The sequence below is a fragment of the Dreissena polymorpha genome, chromosome 12 (assembly GCF_020536995.1).
Source record: "Dreissena polymorpha isolate Duluth1 chromosome 12, UMN_Dpol_1.0, whole genome shotgun sequence".
In the NCBI taxonomy this organism is placed as follows: Eukaryota; Metazoa; Mollusca; class Bivalvia; order Myida; family Dreissenidae; genus Dreissena; species Dreissena polymorpha.
The window spans coordinates 27007567-27013798 of NC_068366.1; positions in this window are offsets into that span (position 1 = coordinate 27007567).

Consider the following 6232-nt stretch of genomic DNA (forward strand, 5'->3'; position numbering starts at 1 on the left):
CATATGTATATGTAACATAGTTGTATGTATAGTTTATCCATTTTTATTCTATGTTTTTTTATATTATGTACCACTTATTAGTTAGTATGTACCATATATTTATATACACATTGCGTCCCATATGCCGGTGTATGTCCTGGATTTTTTTTTACATATCATTACTTTCTATAATCATAATCTGATTTGAACTTGAGGGTAACATAATCATTGACAGACAAGCTTATCTTAAGCTGTGCAGTTTTATTTCATTACAAACAGCTGCAAATATTTAATTTCTTGTTTATACAAATGGGACTATTTCCGTTTTTTTTTATTTCTTGCATAAATTTTCGGGAATATTTCGGCCTTTTTTTTTTCAAAATTTGGCTCTTACAAGAGGTGGCCTCCACGTGGCAAGAGCTGGGCAACATATTCATTATGTTGGCAAACTACCTCATGTATATATGAGTCGTGTTCTGGGAAGAAAAAGGAGCTTAATGCATGTTCGTAAAATGTCATCCCAGATTAGCCTACGCAGTCCGCACAGGCTAATCAGGGACGACACTTTCCGCTTTTATGGTATTTTTAGTTTCAAGGAAGTCACTCCTCACCGAAAATCACGTTTGGGCGAAAAGTGTCGTCCCTGATTAGCAGTGCGGACTGCACAGGCTAATCAGTGACGACACTTTAAGCACATGCATTAAGCCCACTTTTCTCAGAACGCGCCTCATATATATATAGTGCTTTATTTTCAAACTTAAATCAATATTTAACGAAGTCATTATTGACTAAATAAATATGTACATCTTTTCAATCCATTATAAACGGCACTTATAGCTTAGTTTCGTTTATATATAGAGAAATTGAGTGCTTTTCGGTGATTCTGTGCTGTCGCGGGAGTGCTTTTCGGTGGCCACCAAAAATAGTAATGAGCTTTATATTTAAACTTTTTATTTAATGAAGTCATTATTGACTAAATAAATATGTACATCTTTTCAATCCATTAAAATCGGCCCTTATAGTTAACTTGCATGTATATATAGAGAACTTGAGTGCTTTTCGGTGATTCTCTGCTGTCGCGGGAGTGCTTTTCGGTCGGTATATTGCCGATATTTAACCAATTTTGGGCATTAATACCTCATAATAAACACAAGGTAGTATAAATATGCATGCAATATAACCATTTATAACTAATTTAAACCGTTTACACACAATAGGAACGCAAATATTATATATATATAGCGAGAAATTGAGTGCTATTCGGTCTTCACATGAAGTGCTTTTCGGTCGGTATATTGCCGATATTTATAAAATTTCGGGCATTTATACCTCGTTATAAACCCAAGGTAGTATAAATATGCATAAAAATATAACCATTTATAACTAATTCAATCCGTTTACACCCAATAGAAACGCAAATATTCATATATATAGCGAGAAATTGAGTGCTTTTCGATCTTCACATGAAGTGCTTTTCGGTCGGTATATTGCCGATATTTATCCAATTTCGGGCATTAATACCTCATAATAAACACAAGGTAGTATAAATATGCATGAAATATAACCATTTATAACTAATTTAAACCGTTTACACACAATAGAAACGCAAATATTCATATATATAGCGAGAAATTGAGTGCTTTTCGGTCTTCACATGAAGTGCTTTTCGGTCGGTATATTCCCGATATTTATCCAATTTTGGGGCTTAATACCTCATAATAAACACAAGGTAGTATAAATATGCATGAAATATAACCATTTATAACTAATTTAAACCGTTTACACACAATAGAAACGCAAATATTCATATATATAGCGAGAAATTGAGTGCTTTTCGGTCTTCACTTGAAGTGCTTTTCGGTCGGTATATTGCCGATATTTATCCAATTTTGGGGCTTAATACCTCATAATAAACCCAAGGTAGTATAAATATGCATGAAATATAACCATTTATAACTAATTTAATCCGTTTACACAAAATAGAAACGCAAATATTCATATATATAGCGAGAAATTGAGTGCTTTTCGGTTTCCACATGAAGTGCTTTTCGGTCGGTAATTGCCGATATTTACCATTTTGGGCACAATGTAGTATAAACATACAATCATATAACCATTTATTACTAATTAAACTCGTTAACATACACTAAAAACGATATATTGCATATATATAGAGAGAAATTGAGTGCTTTTCGGTGCTTTTCGGTGCTTTTCGGTGCTTTTCGGTTATTGTATGGACCCATCAAGAGGTCAAGAAGTAGCACGTTAAGTTACTCATTTCAGTAATGAGGACACCGATCGCTTTATTGGGTTACTTAATTTGCGCTGTGATGTCAACATGCATATAATCGTTTAATCTGTCCCTATAACAGTCATCAGTAGCAGTAAACGCATGCAGTTGTTCCCATACATGTAAGCACAACACATTACTGTACTGCTGAATTGCGTGTGCGTAGGCAAGCAAACGTGCATGCGTGCACGTAACTAAACAAAGACATGTATTTTATAGGAGGTTTTTGGGCTAAACAAGAAAACTGCATGCTATAACATTAAGACTGGCCCCCAAAGTCCTATAATACTATACATGTATATATTTTATATAACTTTGCTTATCGTATCATACAGTGGTTCAGCATTTCATTCAAAACTATTAAAACAAATAATTGTTACTTCATTGATAATTACGAAAACCCAACCGTACTCTGTATGCTTTTTTGGTTAGAAATATATTTGCGGCAATTCTTTTCTCTGCGCAATTCAATCATACCAGCTGTGAAAATGACGGACCTTCAGACTTGAAAAGTTTCTATGCTTAATGTTTGTCCGGGACATATCTTTTATCTGTGAGAAATGTTAACTTCAGCGTTCATATTATGAATGTAGATCTCAATGAAAGGATTGCAGTTCACAAGAAACCACAACTCCGGCCATCATTATTACACAAAAAAACAGCAATTTTAAGATATTAAACCGCTTTGAAAACGTGCCTCTAAAAATAATTGAATTATATAAATAATTTCAGAGAGACGATGGTGTAACACGATCAAAGCAGTGGCGACAAAGAAATCCATGAAGTGTTTATCGTTCATGCATGTTTGCTGCAATATTCGGATGATACCGCTCATTACTATCCGTTACGGTGGATTAGACAAAACGATCGAGTTTCAGTTCTTATTCTTAAATATTTCAAACAGTCTCTGTACGCTTTCAGCGTTTTGATTAAAACTTGCGATAGTATGATGGCGACAATGCGATAGTACGATGTCGACAATGCGGCAACGCGATAGTACGATGGCGACAATGCAAAAGTCATATAGTACTGTCGACATCGTATATCGCATTGTCGCCATCGTACTATCGCGTTATCGTACTGTCTTCATCGTATTAACGCATTGTCACCATCGTACTATCGCACTGTCGTCATCGTATTATCGCATTGTCGCCATCGTTCAATCGCACTATCGCATTGTCGCCATCGTACTATCGCACTTTCGCCATCGTATTGTCACAATGTCGTCATCGTATCATCGCACTGTCGCATTGTCGCACTGTTGCCGTCGTACTATCAAACTGTCGTCATCGTAATGTCGCACTGTCGTCATCGTATTATCGCATTGTCGCCATCGCACTATCGTATTGTCGCCATCGTACTATCGCGCTGTCACATTGTCGCCATCGTATAATCGCATTGTCGCCATCGTACTATCGCATTGACACCATCGTACTGTCGCATTGTCGCCATCGTACTATCGCACTTTCGGATTGTCGCCCTTTGGATTTTAATGTGTAACCACAATTGCCCTAACGGTATTCCGTATAATGAAACTCAGGGCCGTCGTGGGCCGTCGGCCGGTCAGTATATAGCCTGACCACTTGTTGACCAAAAATAAAAATGAGAAATGAAGGCTGAGCTAGGAGATGAATTGCTTAATCTTCTCTGCATCAGACATATTTTATCATGCTTCCTTATTTAAACAAGAGCACCGCATAACGGGTGCCACGCTCGGCTGCGGGTGCAGTTTTGAATGAATGAAAGCTTGTCATTTTTTAGAGGTCACAGTGACCTTGACCTTTGACCTAGTGACTCCAATATGGGCTTGGTGTGTAGAACTCATCAGAACTCAAAATGTCAAGGTTTTAGCACGACGCGGACGGCGGACGTCAGACGGCGGACGACACGACGAGCTGGCTATGACAATACCTCGGGTTTTCTCCGAAAACAGCCGAGCTAAAAAACCGCCGATTTTTAATACAAAACTGATGTAATTCTATCCGTTTTATAACTTCGTTGTTTTCCGATGGTACAAACGATCACAGACATCAAAGTGAGTAAAATGATAACCATCGCTATGTTGCAATAATATGTTGCAATAATAAAAATACACGAAAATGCTATATGCCATTCGTTCACATATTTAAGGAAATGAATAGTCCAAGAAACCCCTACTTATAGCTGAACCTAAGAAATACAATATTGCACCGTAACTAGGACGGCATTGCTTGTGCAGATGTTGATTTCTGCCTGATGTTCAATTGAAGGTATGAGGCAGATCATCTTGTATCGAAATCATTTGACCCTGTCTCTTCAAATTAAAAAAAGGGCTATATCATGGTGCCCCTCTGCACAAAATATAAAACTACGGAAGCCCATTCTTGACATTCCTATCTTTTTATAAATCCCATCTGCTCAGTTCTACTCAGCATTAATCTATATTATACTGCAAATAATGAATCCCAACATTGGCAGATACTACCACAGAAGGTGCCAACCTAAGTTGGCCAACCGATATTTGGCCAACGTAGGCCCAACGTTAGCATACCAACGCCAACATCATGCCAACGTGATGCCGACGTTGGACCAACGTCGGTCTGCTATATGGGGTATTCATTATTTTCTTTTGCAAATCCAAGAATAAACATGCACGAAAATACTTAAAGAAAGCCGAAGGATTTATTCGAGCCAATACATTTTCATGGGCTATCAACAATAATAATTAAAGAGGCTAAATGAGATCTATATCATCTGTCATATGTTACTTTATTGTGATGTAATTTAATTGAAAGTACAATATAGTATGTTTTTAATCAAATACAGGTATATTTCAATGTTTTTCCATAACGGATTACAATTCGTTGTGTTGTAACATTACTTCGCGTGTGAACGTTTGCAATACGATTAATATCAAAAGTGTTCATACACGTTTTAACATCAGATAAATTCATTGCATTTACTTTATCCAGAAGAATTACAGTCATTATATACCCTATTATCAACAACTAAACTCCCAGAAGTAAAAACGACCTTTATCATGGTCATTACTAAATACTACGAGTTACCGTCGCACGAGTATAGTTGTAGTGCCGTTTATCCAATACAGGTATTTGATGTAATTTTCACTGAATACGAGTAATAGAAACTATAATAAATTGAGCAGGTATTTTTTAACCTTAATTATCTAATATGGACTTTGAAGATTTGACATAAATCGCATTAATGGTGTGCGCATACACGATGAAACGATGCATTTAAATTTCGTCAAACGTTGTTCACATTCGTGGAACGTTTTAACTAGGTCGACTAGAGTAACTAAATTCTTTATGTTTGACTTCTTGTATTCTATGAAATACACATTTAATTTACCCAGTGAGCCTTTATCCAATATAATCAAACGTTCAGGTTCATCAACGTAAAAGAAATATCATTTATTGATGAAAACTGCGCAAACATTGTAAAATTAACAGTGTAAAATAAACTATATTTAAGAATTAAGAAAACTTTTATAGGTTTTCAAAACCTTTAAATTATCATTTTAATGCAATTAACTAATTAGAATAATGTCAGTGTTCTCTTTTATTTTCAAACGGATATGACTCTACATGTACATTTCTATTAGTTATGTTGTAAAGGTAATTACTTTTATGAACACATTATCATAATTGCTTATGATATCATCTACATTATAAGTAACGCATAAGTGAGGTAATATTCGTCTTAAGATGAAACGTGTTTGTATTATGTGAACACAATTAAAAACCATCTTAGAAACCAATTAAAACACCAGCGTAATTACCAATTTATCTTGCAACTTTGATATGTGTTTGGTATGAAATTTTATAGTGAAGATATTGCATTTGTGTGTTGGGGAAAAATAACTTTAATAAACATTATCCATTAATAGAAAAAAAGATTTTTAAATTGACGGCTTCACAAAATGCGTTTTTTTTTGTTATGCACTATGTTGATGTGCGGAAA